This window comes from Pelmatolapia mariae, linkage group LG6 (genome assembly GCF_036321145.2).
Source record: "Pelmatolapia mariae isolate MD_Pm_ZW linkage group LG6, Pm_UMD_F_2, whole genome shotgun sequence".
In the NCBI taxonomy this organism is placed as follows: Eukaryota; Metazoa; Chordata; class Actinopteri; order Cichliformes; family Cichlidae; genus Pelmatolapia; species Pelmatolapia mariae.
In genome coordinates this window covers 5,106,753-5,128,041 of record NC_086232.1, presented here as the reverse complement: position 1 = coordinate 5,128,041, position 21,289 = coordinate 5,106,753, and the positions used below count along the sequence as shown (strand labels likewise).

At 42.3% G+C, this 21,289-nt stretch overlaps 1 pseudogene; it reads right to left on the bottom strand.

Annotated features, from left to right (window-relative positions):
• Window positions 1–1,133: 1,133 nt before the first annotated feature.
• On the bottom strand, window positions 1,134–20,965 carry LOC134628810 (ral GTPase-activating protein subunit beta-like; annotated as a pseudogene).
• Window positions 20,966–21,289: the final 324 nt, after the last annotated feature.

Sequence of the window (21,289 nt, the reverse complement as noted above, 5' to 3'; positions counted from 1 at the left end):
AAGCTGGAATGTAAATTGAGTCTTACTAACCTTCACATGACCTGGAAAACTAGTTTGCTTACTGGCTTACTGCTTACCTACTGGTCATGGATCAGCAATTGACAAAAAAAATCCAGTGATCAGATGATTGCATCAGTTAATGAGTTTAATCAGTTATATCCCCCCCCCCCAAAAAAAACAAAACAAAACAAAACATAGATGTGTCATTGCATATGTTCTGTAGTTTGCATTGTAAAGGTATTTTGCTGTTAGTAAAATGGTAATGTAATTCAACAGAGGACCAATTAGTTGGCTGATGGGATGAACATAAGACTCTTAAAGTACACAGGTTTTTGCTTTCCTTTTTAAAACAAAAAAAAACATACAATATCTGTATATATTATCTTTAATTTCTATTTTTAGTCTAGTCTTTAGCTGGAGGCTGAAACAGAACCTTTTTTGTCTGATTGGCTAACTTAACAACCCTTTCATACTCTCTCTCACTCACACACACACACACACACACACACACACACACACACACACACACACACACACACACACACAGATATAATTTCCCTCCTGCCCATGTGGGCAGTCTATCCTTCAAGCTCGGGTCCTCTACCAGAGGCCTGGGAGCTTGAGTGTCCTGTGCAGTATCTTCGCTATTCCTAGGACTGCGCTCTTCTGGACAGAGATCTCTGGTGTTGTTCCTGGGATCTGCTGGAGCCACTTGCCTAGCTTAGGGTTAACTGCACCTAGTGCTCCGTTTACTATTCATGTAACCCCTTCCGCCGAGTTTACTTGCGTAGTGCCATGCCAACAGCGCCCTATTTTCATCTGTTGCCCACCGATGCCGTCTTGTTTCAGTAGCCCACTTCTCATCAAGGTGTCCTGGTTCCTCAACACCTATCGCAGACCTTGTTAATTCAGGCGATGTCTGAGCCGGCATGGCTTCATATTTATGTCTCTTGTCATGTCTGAGGTAGGCTTGGTTAGCATGGGGGTCTATCCTAGGACCCTTACTGGAATCGGGAATCAAACCTTTGACCTTTGACTCCCATTGCAAAGGTGCACACACACACACACACACACACACACACACACACACACACACACACACACATGCAATTGCAGGGCTACCAGATTAGATATTAGGGTTCATGGAAAAGGGAAGAGTAAAAGGCAGGTTCAGAGTGGCGGCTGCGGTAGCGAAGAGTGATGTCATTGATCATGTGCTTTCTTCTAATGTGAGGCGGTGGAGTAGAGTCACTTTCTAACAGTCTTCGGTGGCACCAGTTTATCACCATCTCCCTAACCAAAAAACCTGGAGACAGCGAGACGGTCAGACAGGAAAAAAGGCAGTCACAGATGCAGACATGAAGACAAAGAGACACGTACCCAGTGACCTCTTGCTGACCACACTCCCGCTGACCAATGGGACTACCAAACCGAACTTGCTGGTGGTGTTTTCACTGACATGGATTCGGTAGAGTCCAGTTTTCAGAGGATGTATATAAATCAGCTGGATTGTGGATATACTAACAGATTGATGGACAAAAGTGTGTTTGCACATTGTAAGATTTGCACATAGTCTTAAAGCGTGAGAATAAATTAGAGTTTTACCTCATCTCTGTTTGTGACCTGGTATGTGACAGGAGACCAGACACAGGGAAATTCTCTGAAACACAAAAACACATTTATCCGCCATTCATGGCATAGACAGATTAGATCAAGATCACCTACATTAATAGTTAATCTGCCACAGGCCAGGCCATTAAGATTCCAGAGCCTGTGTTACTGTGTTTAAACATGTAGTGAACTGTGTGAGTAGTATAACACTTTGTCTTTAAGCTGGCCTAAGTGTGTTGATCACTCTATGTGTATCAGTCTCTTCAGGAAACTCTTCTGAATTTAAGACATCTCTCACTGGTACTCTCTTTGTCTATGTGATCTGTAATTTCACCATGGACTTTAAATTTGCACAGAGCAAGCATGAACTTCTGTTTTCAGAAAAATGAATCATAGTTACCAATGTCCTCAAACCGTTCAACCCAGACTATCATCAAGTTGCATTCAGAGCTGTTACATGGCATCATTGCTGGATAACTCTGCACAGACATGAGAGATCAAGAGACAAGTAAGAAATGAGTACGTAAGATACAAATGAGAGGAACAAGGAGAAAAGTCTTTTATTTTGAAAGTCCGTACATTAGCTTTAGAGTGACATGGTAGGTTGAGTGGTGACTCAGCAGGTGGGAACAACACCTCTGAACTCTTTGACGAGCCATCTAGTTCAAAGAAAACAAAATGGGTCAAATAAAATGTATTCATACAAAATTTATAAATTACACACCACCTTATATGGTGACATGTATTCTTAAAATCATAGTAAATGTTAGAGTTCACACTATTATGTTTTAGCAGAAATATTCAATATTTAATATTCATATTCATTCAAAAGTTTCACTTATGAATGATTTTCTGTTTTATTGACACTCAGATTTGAAGATTGGGCGAGTCATAGGTGAAGCTCTTTCTTGTTCCCAACTAGATCACATCAGGTTTAGTCATGTTTCAGTGTTTCATGTTCTTTGAATCATCTTATTTTTAACAACTTTGCTTAATGTGGTTTCATTATTACATGAGTAATTACAGGAGTGTTGATTTGAATACAAAAACTAAAAGAACTAAACGAAAACATAAAACTTGCATCTCAAACGCTAACATGCTTCCTCAAGTCACATACCACACAAACCCTCTGGGTCAGAGGGTTTGTGGTCAGCAAGAGGTCACTGGGTACGTGTCTCTTTGTCTTCATGTCTGCATCTGTGACTGCCTTTTTTCCTGTCTGACCGTCTCGCTGTCTCCAGGTTTTTTGGTTAGGGAGATGGTCAGAAGCTTGGATTAAGTGTTTCACTAATGCATATTATGTGTTACCATGAGACACTGACTGTGTAACAGTGATGGGACAATGAAGGTGAGCTCTGTCAGACTGTCTGTGAACATCAGGATGAACCTCTTCCCGTCAAACACACTCCCTCCGCTGTCACCCAGCACAGCAGAAAATTCTGGTAGAAAGAAAATAACCAATCAGCATCAGCAAGAAAAGCCTTAAGAGTGTGCTGTGAATGGCCCAATCAGCAACACATACCGGATCTTCTAGTGTTGACCCTGCCCACCTGTCCCACCTCCACCGGCCAACCAAGAGATGACAGGAAGTCGAGGAAGTGTGAATGGACATTGCAGGCCGACTCCACATTCTTCAGGATCTATACACAAACAGATATTAAAAATAACACAACAAGAACAACATTTTCAAAAAACATTACAATAATTCGCAAATAATTGTAACTAGATCTGACAGTGTGTCATTTTCCACACAAAATGACACTGAAAGAGAAGAAAACAACCTTAACCAATCTAAAACCATATACGAAATATATTTAATTGAAACAAATGTTGAACACAGTCAGCTGCTCATTTAAAACCCTATTTAGGTTGCCTCAGCCTCTGTCCTCTGTCCTGCTCCCATGTAGAAGATAAAGGTGGAATCGTAGAGTCTTGATGGCTGCTGGTCCAAATTTCTCAGGCTGTCAAAGAAACCTGGAAGAGATGAGTCGAGCACCACAAGCGGAGCTGGAACACCACTGATACCTGGATCCTACAGAGAGAGACACTCAGATAAGCACACTTACACTTGTAAATACAATCAGGTACATAAGTTTTTGGACAGTGATGACATTTTGTCAATTTTGCCTCTGTATACCACCACTTGATTTTGATTTTAAATCAAACAATTAACATGGTATTGAAGTGCAGACATTCAGCTTTAAGTCAAAAGTATTACATCAACTGTTTAGCAATTACAGCCATTTTTATACATTATTTCGTCAGAGGCTCAAAAGTAATTTTACTTAAATTACATTTTATTTATATAGTGCCAAATTGCAACAACAGTTGCCTCAAGATGCTTTATATTGTAAGGTAAAGTCCCACAGTAAGGCAGTGAAGACCCCAACAACCAGGCGACCGCCTATGAGCACCTCTTTACCTTTACAGTCTCAGGTGTCAGCAGGCCCAAGTGGGACAGGAACAGTCTTGCCGCCTGGAAATGGGTGACAGGTGGAGGAGGTCTACAGGTCATCGGAACAGCCGAAAGACTGCTCACTTGTGGTCGAGCCTCGATTTGCTGCTGTCTCTTTAAAACTGTTCGCAGATGTTCTAGTTGCTGCTGCACCTGGCCAGTAAAAGGTTACACCTGGATTTACACTGTATTTACAACTGTCACACACCTGTCACACCTAACCAGTTCAATGTACTCAGGAAATAGTTTCAGTAATTGGCTTAGCTACACCTAACAACCACAATCATCAGTCCAGATTTTCTCAGTATCTATATGAGTGCATCATCATATAAAAGGGGCAGTGATGACACCAGATGTCCAGTAACAGTTCAATCGACGTGTTTAGAAGAACATACCAAGTTTTAAGGAGAGAAAAAATTAATTACTGAGGAGCTGCCCGGGTTATAAACAGCGGGGGGGAAAAGACACTGTCATCATCTATAACTGATAATTCTGTTTAAAGAAGGAGCATATACTAATATACTGGGTTTCATCTGGCTTGGTTCTTACCTCCTCAGTAATGGTCTCATGCAGAGTTGGAATACTATGATCTGCTTTAACTGATGGAACTGTATCAAAGCTTTCAGAAAGCAGCTGCTGTTTGATAACAGTTTGTATTGTGGCATCTTCCTGGGCCATGCTGTGCTGTTCTGGTATCAGGGGTTCCTGAAAACAATCATCAGGTAAGAGAGAGAAGAAATGACTGAACTAACCTGAAAAAAAAGTACTACAAAATACGACTTCACAAACTCATGGAAGACATCTAAGTGGCTGCGTACATATTTTATATAATCTATTGTAAGCTATGATGAAGTCCTCTGAAGGAATGCACAACATATACTGAATCATACTGCATCAGCTTGGAAGTGGCCACCTGTGTGTCAACTTGTCCCTCATGAGGCTTTGGACAAAGCTCTAGACTCCAGGTGTGGCGTCCTGATGGTCCCCTGATCACCATGATGAGCGATGGATACTGTGCTGCATTCACCAGTGAAAAGCAAAAACACAATCAAAACTATCAATGGGCAGCTTTGAACCTCCCAAAGATTAGTTTTATGTGGAACAGTAGAAGCTGAAAACTAAAATATCTATTAAATATTACAATATGTGTAATAAAACGGTAAATGGCCTGTATTTGTATAGCGCTTTACTAGTCCCTAAGGACCCCAAAACACTTTACACAACCAGTTATCCACCCATTCACACACTGGTGATGGCAAGCTACATTGTAGCCACAGCCACCCTGGGGCGCACTGACAGAGGCGAAGCTGCCGGACACTGGCGCCACCGGGCCCTCTGACCACCACCAGTAGGCAACGGGTGAAGTGTCTTGCCCAAGGACACAACGACCGAGACTGTCCAAGCCGGGGCTCGAACCGGCAACCTTCCGATTACAAGGCGAACTCCCAACTCTTGAGCCACGATCGCCCCAGTATGTGTCGAGTGCTGCCTGTGTTCCTGTTGTGCCAGGATCAGTGTGAATATGTGATGTGATAAGCCTGTGGATGCTGGAAAGATTAAAGGTTTCTACCGCGACTCTAGTAATACCAGGCACATGCGGCAGGGGATTCAGGCAGTAACAGATTATAAGGCTGTGTGACAACAACACCTTCTTAATGAACATTCTTAATGAGCACCCTTGCAATAAAAGCCATCCTTCACTTTGATGAGAAAGTAGTAAATCTCACCGTGGCTGATGGCTGTAAAAACCTGAGGAGAGTGAAAATAAAGAAGGCAGCAGGCTGCAACAACATTTTGAGACAGGTACTCCCAGAATGTACCTGTCCATCTCCCCAGCAGCCACTTACACATGCCTGCTGGGAGATGGACTTCCTGCTGGACTTCCTCATCAACAGACTGCAGTCAGTGGGAGTAGGTAACAGGATCTCCATCTATCTGTTCCATGACTGTATCTTTAGGGCAGTTCAATTTCATGTCTGGAATGATGAATGTACACTGGTTTTCTGCTGCTATTGTTGCTGTGCAATATATTTATTTCCTAATATCCTGTACAGTTTTCCTTAATAATGTAAATAAAAAAAATAGCTTATATTCTTTTGTGTACATATCCCAGATTCCTTTTTATCAGTTTCAGAATTAGTTGTATCAGGACTTACCCTGTTCACATCCCAGTGCTTGCTCCAAAAAGGCTAGGATCGTGGAGCTTTCCACCACAAAATATCTGAACTTCTCAAGACTGCTGTCACTCTGACAGGAAGAACGAACCAGAACATCCTCATTGAGGATACCACTGACGAAAGGGAATGCCTCTGAAACCTGCATAACACTGAGACAAATACAGACCACATCCTTAAAGCTAGAGATTCCCCAGTCTGATAGTTGGATAGGATGTTTGGTGGTAACAAACCAAGCTACATTTCAGTATTCCCAGTTTAGGTTAGTTTTGTATTTCTTTCACATTCCAGCAATAAAACTGTGTTCTTGTGTTAAGTCCTGCCTAACGAATCTGCATTTGGGTCCAATCCTGCCTGCTCCACACAGCTAATTTATGACACATATATAGATATAGATATAGACATAGAGACAGGGATAGTAGGGTAGGACAAATACCCCAATTAAGGGTCTTTACCTTACAGTATTAATATTAAGCGTGTTGTTGTGATTTGGCGCTATATAAATAAAATTGAATTGAACTGAATATGACTGAACTTGTAGTAAAATAATGCATTGTTGCCAGCTTCATAAACATTATTTCACTCATTTGTCTCCATTGCATCTGTGTCATGTGTGTCAAGAGCAATAAAAGGAGATTCACTCAGACTGAAAGCATAGCCAGGATCAGAAAGCTTTCTACGATGAAATGTTTAAACAATAAACATTTTTGGAGCTGACAGTCTTATAGCACATATACCACACCTTTGATGAACATTAACAGATTTTTGAAATGACATAAATGACATAAATCCTCGAAGCATGTTTTTGTTCCTGTTGCTTGTTAAGAAGAACTAAATCAGATCTTATATGCAAAATGATTGGTTTCTATAATCTCTACAATCTTAATGTTATTGTTACTGTGATGCTCACCAGCTAAGTGTGGCCTCAGCTGCCTCCTTCACCCTCAGAGAGGCTGGGTTTTGGCCTTTCTCCTCTTTACATCTCACTTTTTGTTCCTGTCTAGACTTAAAGCCTGAAATCCCAAGTTCCACAATCTCCAGGACCTCCAACAAACACTCCTGAATAAAGTAAAATAAAACACACACTGAATAAAGCACATGTTCACCTGCTGGTCAGTCATCTGGCAGTTAGATATCGCTTAGTGATCAGTTGGTCTGGTCAGTTACCTTATGGCCAAGCAGTGTGGGATGTTGTGTTAACCAGACATTGAGACACTGGAAGGCAGCAACAATGATGGAGTGCAGATCTCTGGAGTGAAGAGGAGGAGGACGACTGCACTGAAAAACAATGTAGGTGCAGACTGAACTGACTACTCGCATCCTCTCTGACTCCTCCACTCGCACTTCTACCTGCAGGGGGATAGATACAGGATCATAGTGGAAGACTGCCAATACTGACTTTCCCTGTATAATTTTGAGAGCTCAAGAGCTTCACACGTAAAGGTTGCCTGTAATAATTTGGTTCAGTATAAATAACATTGATTTAAATGTAAGGTTTTCTTGTTGGCTATGTTATTTACCAAGTTTGAAAAATTGGACTCTTATAAATGTCTGGGTTTTGTATTAAAACAAACCATTAGAATCAGATTATAAGTTTTTTGGAACTGCCAGACACATTTGTACAGACGCCAATATGTTTTAATCATGATTTTATGCCCCCTTGCCAAGACAAGACTTATCGTGACTGGAGAGAAAAGGGTTAGTGTCTATTATGGATATGTATATTGATTATAAATTTTCTTCATTTGGTCAACTAAAAGGGAAATATAATCTGCCACATTCACATTTTTATAGATATCTGCCGGTCAGGCATTACAACCAATCCAGGTTTAAAGATTTTGCAACTCTACCGTCGGAGCACGGGATCTACGAAATACTCAAGAGCCAACCTGATTCCAGACATTTTATCACAAAAATTGTACAATTATTTGGTGACTCTATTGTAGCGCATACCGTTGGGATTAGGCAGGCCTGGGAGAAAGAATCGGGGATGAAAGTGCCTGACTCTATGTGGAGTAAATGTCTGTCTAAAATCCATTCCTGCTCCATAAACAACAGACACCAATTAATTCAATTTAAAATCCTCCACCGGTTACACTATTCTAAGGTCAGACTGCACAAGATTTATCCTTCTATCTCCCCAATGTGTAACAGATGTAGACGGGCAGAAGGTACGTTGTTCCATTACTTTTGGTCTTGTCCCTCATTAACAGAGTTTTGGTTTATAATATTTGACTGGTACTCCAAGGCATATATGAAACCTCTACAGTTTGAACCTGAACTCGGAATTTTTGGATGTTCTCCAACGTCAGAGCTACTCCCGGTTAAAGTGCAGGGGCCACTGGAACTAGGTTTGATGGTGCCAAGAGATTAATCCTGAGGGAATGGAAGTCCCCCACTCCTCCTTCCTTTCAGTTGTGGGTAACAGACATGATGTCCATAATACAAATGGAAAGGTTCAGCAAGGACTCAAAAGATTATCTTCTGAATGTCTGGAACCCCTTTTTGGAACACTTTGCGAGAGCCAGATTGGGCTAAACTAGACCTAGATTTGTAAACTCTCATCAACTTCAGCTTTTTGTATTCTTTTTGTATTGTGAAGTGCAAGTTTGTTTGCATTAATTGTTTTTTCTGTATGCATCTGAGCCAGTCTATGTTTGTCTTTGTTTGTTCTGGGTTTGTTTTTGCTTTATATTTTGAAAATTTTAAATAAAATTATTGAAAAAAAAGTAAGGTTTTCTTGATCTCGCTGAGTGTGTGTGTGTGTGTGTGTGTGTGTGTGTGTGTGTGTGTGTGTGTGTGTGTGTGTGTGTGTGTGTGTGTGTGTGTGTGTGTGTGTGTGTGTGTCTCCACCTTGGCCAATCCTCCCAGTACTTCCAGGGCAGACAGACAAACTGCTGAATCATTCCTCCACTGAGACGTCAGACGCTGAGTGAGCAAACGTAGAAACTGAACCCACAAAACTGCCACTGCATCTGATTGGACGCACATAGCTGCAGTTAGATTCTTCAGATATGAGGGATTGATAATATAAAACAAATTAAAATGAATCGGTTTGTAATTACTCGATCCTCTGGTCCATCGGTTCGCACTGGTCTGACTTGCTCCCAAAGCTTGTTTGAGTTTACTGGTCCCAGTAAGCAGGGGCTCAGTTTCCTGAAAGCAAAAGCACAGAAAAAAACCCGTTGGTGTCTCATAAAATGAAGGCAAATGTAAGTACATATCCCTAGATATCAGTAAACTCACTTGCTGAGTTCGTCCTGCAGGCTCTAACACAGTTGAATCCTGAATCAGATTTGACATGGCCGCTATACAAACACCAGATCAGAAGTGATTACAATGGAAAAATCTTTCACATCAAACACTCAGATATGAAATTCTGTTAACTGGCTCAAAAACTAACCGTGGGACCAATAATTGGAAAAGAATCAGTTACTGACCCAGAAGGAGCTGTATGTTACAGGTGTCTGCCTCTGTCTGCAGAGCTCCAATCAGGACACTGATAAGGCGTGGCTTCAGCGACAGGAGGGTACCTGTTGCAGCATCAGCGCTTAACTTCCTATCCAGTAACTCCTAAGCAACAAAGTGAACACTACTACTACAGTGATCTGGCTCAGCTCTGCACAGGCATGGGTACGTTTTTAAGCAAGTGCATGATAAGTTACCTCTAACTGGACTGAACCAAAGTGCATAGGGATGGGCAGCAGGGAAAGCAGGACTAGGATGGAGGCTCGCCTTAACTCCACCGGAGTGACAAAATTCTTAAACTTCAGCAGCTCTCTGAGTGAGAGAGAGAGTATGAGAGAAGCCTTGATTTTAGTAATATTTACCGTGGTTGAGATTCAGGTGAGCAACAAAATCCAACAGCCTGAAATCCTGGTAGGTAATAGCATCTATCAGCATCCATGAGCTCATGACTCAGCCTCCAATCAACTTGCCAAATTCCATAGATGAATTTTACCAATTGACAATTCCAATTTTAAGTTGTTTTGGGCTGAAAGATGCTTTACAACCCATTCTTCCTCCATTTCATTCTGTCTCACTGAGTTAACGTCTAACATTACTAATGTCAGCTTTATTCTGCTACTTAAAAAAAAAAAAAGGAAACTTTTCTCATTGGACAATTACAGTATTTGCAGTACTTGCACCTGTCAAGCAGCACATTTTCCAGAGCTGAGATAAAGGGAGGTAGCAGTATGTTGACTCCTCTTAGGTCACAGCAGAACAGAGAGGTGGAGTTTAGCAGAATGGAGGCCAGAACAGGGAAACTGGCCTTCTCTGACACTTGAAGACCCTGTATCAAAACCAGGTAGAACCTTGCAGAATAAGAGATGGAGAACCATAATCATTACACTGCTCAAAGACGAGTGGATAGCTCTGAACAGGTGAACAGACAGGTACCTGGACAGGTAGACAGACAGAATTTCCTCTGCCGTCTTCCTACAGCTGAAGATCCTGCAAAGTGTCCCGCAAGCCTCAGCTCGACCTGCCGCCCATCCATTTGACATCACAGCAACATCACCCTGCCCAGCTGGAGAAGACAGTTCAGTAAGTAATATATGGAAGCACAGTAAGAGTACACAAGGAATACAGGAACTACTGTACTGTGCCTACTATGTGTATGTGTAGTACGTGTTTTGCGTAAACAATACTCCAGAGACAAACCAGAGTCTCTGCTGATTAGTGCAGCATCAAACAGCCAGCAACCAAACAGATGTAGAAGGGAGTCCACATTACACCTGAGGGGTGAGGGAGAGGGTCTGAGAGACGAACAAAAAGGGGAGGTGAAGGAAGGAAGCTGGGAGAAAGATTTCCAGTAGGATGACAGACTCTGAAAGAAGAGAACAAGCAATAAGTTAAAGAGATCAAGAAGTGCTACATGACAAATGAAAAAGAAGTACTGTGGTACCGTGGGAGTCTTGGTGGTTGTCTTGGAAAAATTTGCTGCTGTCACTTGTCTGTTGTATGGAGGGGAGGAACTGGTTGAGGAAGGGGAGCTGGGCATGCTCAGTACATTCACTGGTGTGGGTGGTGCACTGCCAGAACGAGGCCGGGAGATACCTGAGAAAAAAAAGCAATAGGGGCACTTGAGCACCATTTTGCTGATATATTTACAAAAAGGGAAAAAAAAGTGTGCAAGTGGCTTTTATCTTCTCTCATTGGTGTATCAGAGTTGTAAGTGGGGATTTGGAAAGGTCAGTGTTCACTTGTGAACAAAATAGACTAGGCCTAATTCAATTTGACAAAGACTTTAAGCAAGACAATAGCAGCCCATCAAGTGGTAGCACTGTTGAGGAGAGAAAAGAGTATGTCTATATGTAATATATGTAATATTTCAGGAAGCCTGATGGCCACAAGCTTTTTTAGCTTGTTTTCCAAGTAATATCCATTCATCCCTTATCTTGTGCTTATCCAAAGTTGGGTCGTGGGGGCAGTAATGATCCTTCCAGAAATCCTGCAATGGTGAAAATCTGCTCCACTGTTTCGTGCCAGGAAAAAATCTGGTCAGTGCCTCATTTCAGCACCGTCAAATAAACTTTCTCCAGAAGGCTGAGGATGCTAATAACCCAATAATTGGAGCAAATCACCCACCCCACCAACATATTTTCTAAGAGCAAACCATCACCCTGACCTGTCACTCTACAGTGAAACTGAACTGAACTGAAGTCAGTGGGTATCTGTGGGGCTTACCATAGGAGGGCAGACGGTCTCTGAACGGGCTTTTGGTCACAGAAATACCTAGGAGGAAACAAGGAGAAAAAGAATTACCAAGCTGAAATCGTTAAACCAAAGCAATGTTGCCAATTTGGCCTAACAAAACATACATAAATAAACAATAAAACAATAAAAAATAAAAATAATAATAGTAATGATACAATCTCTAGAATATTTATACATTGTCGATCTAATAAAGGTTTGGATCGGGTTGTACTTCATGATACTAAACTAAATTAAGTTAAACTAAGCATGGACAGGTCTACTGACAACCAGTGCTGGGTATGATGCGTTAGAAAGTAACACATTACTGTAATCACATTGCATTTTTAAGTAACACAGTAATGTAACATGTTACTGCCCTAATTCAGTAATTACAATTATCAATTACAATATCAAGACAATTACAATTATCTTCTTACTTGCATTACAAAAGGTTCTTCATTTATCTCCATGACCAGCTCACAGAAAGAAAATAAACAACATTGAACAACATTTCAAGGAAATCCTGAATCAACTGGCGCCTATGCCGACGATACCCGAAGACGCCTTCCGCCTCAAGGATGACCTTCCAGTTAACGTTGGTCCAATTACCGTTGTGGATACAAAAGCCGCGATTTGGTCAATGAAGGCTGGCTGGGTCCTGGGGTTGGACGAGATTTCGGTCAAGATGTTGAAAAATGGCGGCGACCTTGTAGTCGAACAACTTACGGCCCTGCTCAATCGCTGCTGGGAGAAAAAGACAGTTCTGAAAGATTGGAGGAAGGGCGTCATTGTGAAACTGCCGAAGAAGGGTGATGTCTCTGATTGTAACAGCTGGCTTGGGATAACTCTCCTTTCCGTTCCAGGAAAGGTTCTGTGCTCCGTGCTACTCCAACGTCTTCGCTCGACAGTCGATCAGCTGCTGCGGGAAGAACAAGCTGGGTTCCGGAATGGACGATCCTGTTCAGAGCAGATTTTTGTGCTACGGACAATAATCGAACAAAGCAATGACTGTCAATCAGTTTCATAGACTTTACAAAAGCGTTTGACAGCGTGCATCGAGAAACAATCTGGAGAATTGCCAGGTGATGTTCGTTAGCCTCCTGAGAAACATCTACCACGAGTCAAGCTGTTGTGTCCATACAGATAGTGGGATTTCGGACTTGTTCGAGATCAAGACGGGTGTCCGACAAGGCTGTGTTATTTCGCCGTTCTTGTTTGTACTGGCTGTGGATTTCATCATGCGGCGTACCCTGCGGAATGGCAAGTATGGATTCCAAGGACACGATGGACGACAAATTGAAGATCTTGATTTCGCGGACAACATTGCGCTGCTTGGATCTACGCAATGCTCCATTTGCGATTTGACTATGAAGCGTCAAAGATCGGACTTCGGATCAGCGCTGCCAAAAGCAAAGTCATGCGGATCGGTTATGCCAGAGCAAATACTCCGGTACTCGTTGGCCACCACCCGCTTGCTGAAGTTGATCAGTTCACATATCTGGGCAGTGTGATAACACCAGACGGTGGCTCAGACAAGGATGTCGCCTGTCGGCTCGAAAAGGCAGCATCGGCCATGCGCAACTTGAATCCAGTTTGGAGATCGACCACCATCTCGATATCAACCAAAGTCAGTTTGTTCAATACGAATATCATACCAATGGCTATCTATGTGAGTGAAACATGGAAGTCAATGGCAACAATTACCCGACAACTGAATGTTTTCCAACAGCGCGGCTTCCGACGGATTTTCAAGATTTCGTATTGAGATCATGTTACCAACGAGGAGGTCCTTCAGCGCATTGCCTCACTGCCGCTAGTATTGTGGCATGGTATTGGAGCGACGATTTCGTTTCGCCGGTCACGTTCTTCACCAACATCCGAAACGATTACCGAAGACACTGATTACCATGTCATGGAGACCTGCCCGGCGGTCACGGAGCCGCGGTCCACCAAAGCAGAAATGGAGACAGTTATTTACTGAGGACCTGAAAGCGGTCGATCTTTCATGGGACGAGTCTGAAGATGTGGCTGCAAACCAAACTCGTTGGTTTGTCCAATGCTGGCGCATTGGGCAGACTCTTGCTGCCCAATGCGCCAGGAGGAACTAAGTCTAAGTAGAACAAGGAGCGGTCTACAGTGGAGATATGGAGATAAAGACTTTACTATTACACAAAAGACAAAAGAGCAATCAAAGTTACACATTATAGTTCTAACCGAATTGCCACTCTGTAAGCATCTGCAAAGACAGCAGGCTAACACAAAGAACCCAGGGCAATGATAAAGCTGGTTATGCTGACCACAGCCCATCAGTCTGACCCTGACAGATAACAAAGGCAAAGACGAGCCATCAAGCTTGCAGCCTCTGTTTCTCCCTGTTCATATTTCTACAGTAGAATCACTCTGGCGATATTAAGTATTATGGAACAGTGCAATTACTCTAACAATGCTGTCAGCAGGAAATAAGCAGGGATTAAACACTACATTTGTATTCACTCAATCGTCCAAATAAAAATAATTGAATTTAGGTGTTCATATTACTTCAATGACCACAAATGTATAAAATATATATATAAAAAAAGATCTAGGTGCTTATACAAACATTTGTGAAAGAATAGGTCTCTCTCATGAGCTCAGTGAATTCCAGCGTTCTACTATGATAGGATGTCACCTGTGCAACATGTTCAGTTGTGAAATGTCCTTGCTATTCAATACACTGTTAGTGGTATTATAACAAAATGGAAGACACTGAGAAATCCAGGTAGTGAGGTGATGGTCCACTCCAGAGTTCTCCAGCTTGTCCTCGGTTCTGAAGGACAAGCTGGAGAACTCTGGAGTGGACCATCACCTCACTACCTGGATTTTGGACTACCTCACCGACCGACCACAGTATGTGAGGACTCAGGGCTGTGTGTCGGACAGGGTCGTCTGCAGTACGGGGGCCCCACAGGGAACGGTTCTGGCTCCGTTCCTCTTCACCATCTACACTACAGACTTCTCCCACAACTCCACCCAGTGCTTCCTGCAGAAGTTCTCTGATGACTCTGCTATAGTCGGCCTCATCACTGATGGGGACGACAAGGAGTACAGAGGACTGACTCAGGACTTTGTGGACTGGTGCCAGCTGAACTACCTCCAGATCAATGCCAGTAAAACCAAGGAGCTGGTGGTAGACTTCCGCAGGCACAAACATCCTCCACTGCAACCACTGAACATCCAAGGTATGGACATTGAGACTGTGGACAGCTACAGGTACCTTGGTGTTCATCTGAACAACAAACTGAACTGGACTCATAACTCAGACGCCCTCTACAGGAAAGGACAGAGCAGGCTGTACCTGCTGCGGAGACTCAGGTCGTTTGGAGTGGAGGGCCCACTCCTGAAGACCTTCTATGACTCTGTGGTGGCCTCAGCCATCTTTTATGGTGTGGTCTGCTGGGGCGGCAGCATCTCTGCTGGGGACAGGAAGAGACTGAACAGGCTGATCCGAAGGGCCAGCTCTGTTCTAGGATGCCCTCTGGACCCAGTGGAGGTGGTGAGTGACAGGAGAATGGCGGCTAAGCTGTCATCCCTGTTGGACAACATCTCCCACCCCATGCATGAGACTGTGACAGCACTGAGCAGCTCCTTCAGTGGGAGACTGCGGCACCCACGGTGTGGGACGGAGAGATTTCGCAGGTCTTTCCTCCCCACTGCTGTCAGACTCCACAACAAAGACTTTAACTGATCAAACACACACATCCACAAATGTGCAATAACACTAATGTGCAATAATCTTTCTGGCACCGTTGTATTTTTCACTCTGTTGTATATAGCATTTGTATTCTATTTTTATCCTATTGTATATTTTATTCTATTTTATTCTACTGTATATAGTATTCTATTTTTATTCTATTCTGTACAGTTGTGTACTGTATTTATTCTTATTTTATTTTATTCTAATTGTCCTTCATAACTTTTGCACTGTCCACTTCCTGCTGTGACAAAACAAATTTCCCACGTGTGGGACTAATAAAGGTTATCTTATCTTATCTTATCTTATCTTATCTTATCTTATCTTAACAACAGCAGCACAGCTATGAAGTGGTAGGCCACCTGGATCAGCAAATGCTGGGAATAGTATGTAGTAGTTATGTTCAACATATGATTTCATATGTTGAACATAACAAGCTAGGAGCATAGCATGCAGCTATGCAGCATAGGTTACCATGACAGTGTATCCCAGTAAGAGGTGAATCACCACTGAACAACACTGAAAACTCACTGGTAAACCTAAAATTACCTTGCTAATTGTTGCTAATCTTGTTTGGTTCTCTCAAATGACTCTAGGTCTAATTTAATTAGTTAACTGATTGGTTTAATCTGATGAGTTTGAGTTACCAAAAGAAGGCAGCCGGTCTCTGAAGTGCAGTCTTGTTGTCATTCCTGAAAAAACACAGAAACAAAACCAGAAAACTATGAATAAAAATGCTTCCTAAAAGCGATATAATATTTTTGTTAAGGGCTGTGCATTAAAGCTGAATGACTGTATTTAATTTCGGTGCTCTTCATCCCTACGGTGGAGTTTAAGTTAAACAATCAAGGTGTGATTAAAGTGCAGACTTTTATCTTTAATTCAAGGGGTTTAAAAGAAATATTTTATTGACTATTCAGGCATTACAGCCATTTTTATCCACAGGCCCCAATTTTCAGAGCCTCTAATGTTGACTGAAAAACAGTTTCATAAGCAGTTTCAAGGCCTGTTCCCTTGTTGCTGCATGAAAAATTAAGATAAAAGATCTAGAGGTCACTTCAAGTGTTTCACTTGTATTTGGTATGTTTTTACTGGAACTTAATTAATACAAGTGAAGGCGGCCCATGTCAGACTGACAAAATAAAATCACTAGTGTTTATGATGATGTGACTGGTGATACGAGTAGCAGAATGAACTCTGAAGTCTAGAGCTATACTCTGTGCACTGATTCTGCAAAATGCTGCAAAACTGATCAGATGGGAATCAGATTACCCAAACATCTTTTGACCCTATGAAGATGGTCAGCTGTTTATAAAATGGCTGCAATTCATGCAGAGTTCATGCAAAACTCCTTAAATTAAAGCTGTACTTCAATCACATCTAGATTTTTCGATTTGGTAGTACTACAAAATCAGAGATTGCACAAATATATACGATGTAACTGAATTTGTAATGTGTCATGCATGTAAAGTAGAATGCATAGGTGTGATGGGTTTGTATCAGTTCACGGAGTGTATTGTGTGTATACCAGTGTTTGGCAGGAGTTGTTCTATTGTTTCTTTATTTTCCACAGTCACACCTATAAAAAACAACTTACAATAAATTCCTCAATTTGGTTAATAGTTGTGGTTAAGTCACAACTATAATTTCGTTTTGGTATTTTTAGAATGTATCTCTATTTTGTGAGTAATGAAAAAAGAAATCAGTTAATGTAAAAACTTGACACCAGATAGTGCCACCAGGGAGATGCCTATACAAAGAGGTTAATGTGTAAAGTAAAGGTCAGAGTACCCAGGAAGGCGTCGACAAGGATACCGACTCCACTCATTGCTTTAAAGAAGATGTTTGGTAGCTGACTGTCACCTCTTCTCAACACCTCCCCCTGTGAAATTTGAGATGGAACAACAGCTGCTGTGCGACTAAGCTCCACCGGATTACTGGGGGTCAACGAATAGACATGTCACGTGACAAGTTAAAAACATCTGACCATGTTTCTGAAGCACTTGTTACCTAAATAAGTGCAGGAACCTGAACCAGGTCTGAGGGATTCGCTTATCATCCATGTCCTCGGGGATCAGGGCAGCATCTTCTTCTGGGACTTTAAAGTGAGGGAATGATGGCCCAAAAGTCAGCTGCAGCAACCTGAGCACATTACAACAATGCAATTATGGACAATAAACCATAGGAGTCTGCTCAGTGACAGGTTGCTTCTCCCCAAGTCTAGGATCAACAGACTTAAAAACTCCTTTGTCCCACACACCATCAAACTATTTAACTCCTCGCTGAAGGCGAGGGGGAGGGGAAACAGGAGGACAAAGGAAGGTGGGGACAACTAAGCTTTAGTGTTTGCACAAGCTAAACACTAAATAAGAACTAATCACGTGATTTAGACTGACAACAGTCGAAATACTGTGCAACAGACATTTGGCTGCTACATCTCATTAATGAGTATATTTCATTGCTTATTTATATATTCTTTATTTAAATATGTATATATATGCTATATTTATGCTTATATTCATTCATTCCCTTGAGGAAACTGAATTTCCTGGAGGAACCTACCCGAGGGATTAATAAAGTTCTACTATCTATCTATTGTTGTTACTATCTACTAACGAGTAGATAGTAACAACATAGCACCAATAATCCAACAAACAAACAATATAGTTCCCCAACAACAACATGGTAAATGGCCTGTATTTGTATAGCGCTTTACTTAGTCCCTAAGGACCCCAAAGCGCTTTACACTACATTCAGTCATCCACCCACTGGTGATGGTGATGGCAAGCTACATTGTAGCCACAGCTACAGAGCCATTGACAGAGGCGAGGCTGCTGGTCACTGGCGCCACCGGGCCCTCTGACCACCACCAGTAGGCAACGGGTAAAGTGTCTTGCCCAAGACACTGACCGAGACTGTCAGAGCCGGGGCTCGAACCGACAACCTTCTGATTACAAGACAAGCTGCCAACTCTTGAGCCACGACTGCCCCCATCTCCCCGTGAGTATTTTGTGGCTGCTACTGGACAGAGCTCAGTCACAGTTTGCGAAGTTTCTGAACCTGGAAGTTAAGGCTGCAACAACTCTGCACCACTGTTCCACAACTGCAGGCTGATGTCTCCAGCTGCTCAACATCTGTCTGCATGTCTGCCATAGTGAGCGAGATGGAAAACATCGAGAGCAAGACAGCAGCCACACTTCAAGAAGCACCGCCATCAACAGGTCTGATACACCACCTACAGAAATACAAGGACAGGTGAAGAAAGACTGGTGAGAGACAGACAGGAGAAACGGAAAGGAGAGAGAAGTAAAGATGCAGGAGGTTTGGATAACTATCACCTGCAGCAGTTGCTGGAGACAGCATGGCATGGTTGATGCGAAGCAAGAAGTGCAACAGAGTCTCCCAGGTGTCTCTACTCATCATGGTACTCTCTCTAGCCAGTACTTGGACAGTACACAGAACCTGCTGATAGAGAGACAGGTAGACCAGATTTACCTGGTCAGACCTGAGTCAAGAAGAGAAGACTTCAGACAAAAACAGTAACAAGTACAACCACATTGATCTGCATGACACCACACTAATGGTTAGTGGTTGGATATGATTAATAGAAGAATTTTATCTTTAGTAATCACTGTCTCAACTGGTTTTGGTCCAGTAGGTGTCACTCAATAGAACAGTTTTGTGCAACATAAGGCAGCAGAAACATCAACTATATCAATCTGACCTGACCGATATTCATCAGCCAGTAAAAGAAGTATTGATAACTGTTAACACGTATAACATGTTGTTATAACAACATGAATATAATATATGGCTTAACTGGACTCAAAGAAGGGCTGAGTTGCGTCTAAAAACATCAGGTATTCAAAACTAACAAGGTCCTTAAAGGTCAATGGTTCCTTAGTGGATTCCTGTATGGGATCAGTAAATCAGGGTAATCAGGTCTGAAATCAGGTCTAGGAAAGATTGTCTACCTGGGCAAGAACAGATTGAACAGGTGTCGGAGGATCTTCTGGACGTACATGTTGGGGTCTCTGCTGATTGGTGGAGGAGTGGAATCTCTTGGGGAAACCAGGGCCATTAGCCAATCAGTGTAGATGTCCACGCAGAGTTTGACGGTATCTCCTTCTAGTGGGAGAGTGAGGCCATAACACAAGACCTCCATTGTCCACTTTACCTGCATATTCAGATTATTATTATTATTATTATTATTATTATTATTATTATTATTATGATGATGATGATGATGATGATGATGATGATGATGATGATGATGATGATGTTTCTGTCCTCAGTGATTAATTTCAGATTCAGATGTTTCTTTTGGGGTGGCTGTAGCTCAGGTGGCAGAGCAGGTCAGCCACTAACCAGAAGGTCGGTGGTTCGATCCCAGGCTGCTCCAGGCTGCATGCCAAATATCCTTGGGCAAGATACTAACCCCATGTTTGCCTACTGGTGGTGGCCAGCGGGTCTGGTGACGCCAGTGTCCGGCAGCCTTGCCTCTGTCAGTGCACCCCAGGGCAGCTGTGGCTACAATGTAGCTTGCCATCACAAATGGGTGAATGACTGAATGTAGTGTGAAGTGCTTTGGGGTCCTTAGGGATTAAGTAAAGCGGTTAAGTAAAACAAATGCAGGCCATTTACCATTTTGTATTTTTATGATATGGTTTGTGTTACCTGCACAAGTCAATAAACTTGTACAATTCACTTTTATTTATGTGGGTCAAATCACAATAACAGTCACCTCATGAGCACTCCAGTAAAGCCAAGAGAGCTGTACAGAGGTTTGGAAGTTGCATATGCTGTCATAGATATGACTTATTTTTCAAGGAAAACTCCATGCCAAACAGAAAAAGAAGTCCCGACCTGTCATGCATTGAAAATATTTGGTGAATTATTAAACAAAAAAATACAACAAAGGAGGCCTTTGTATCTAGGTTTTAATGATTTGCAAAATGCTACATTCTCTGTTTATTAATTTTTTACACAGCCCCTCTACATTCATGGTAACAGGGTCTGACTGTATCCAACTTGCTTCACAGTAAACTGGTCTGGGCTTCAAGTCATTCTTCACTTCCTGCTGTGTTGTCTACCCTCACTGTGTGTTTTGCTTTAGTTAGAGGTCACACTCACACTCACCTGTTTGTCTGTGCATAGCAAGCTACGGGTGCCAGGGTTTCCAAGGCCAGCTCCCAGGGGTTTCACCACAGCAACAGCAATATCTCTGCCTACAGAAGGCGGGAAACAGCTGAGCACGCTCACTTGACCCCGCCCACCAGACAGTGATCGGTCCATGGTTGGAAATTCAGAGCTCAACTGCATAACAGACACGCAGAGTTTCTTATTGTGTGAACTGCTTAACAGCCCCTTGGCATGGCAGTTAAAGTGTAACTGCAGCTACATTAAAACTGTCAGATGTGAGAACAGGAAAACAGATATCAGCAGCTGTAATCTTCCCTTTTTGCATTTTGTGTACATGTTTATTCTGCAGTCTTTCTGAAGTTCACATGAAGTTGGAAATTTTTTCATCTTTGATGCCTTGTTGTCAGTTTAAGACATTTACACTGATAACTGAATTGCAACATGAATCTCTAACATGTGAGCCTGAAAATATTCAGC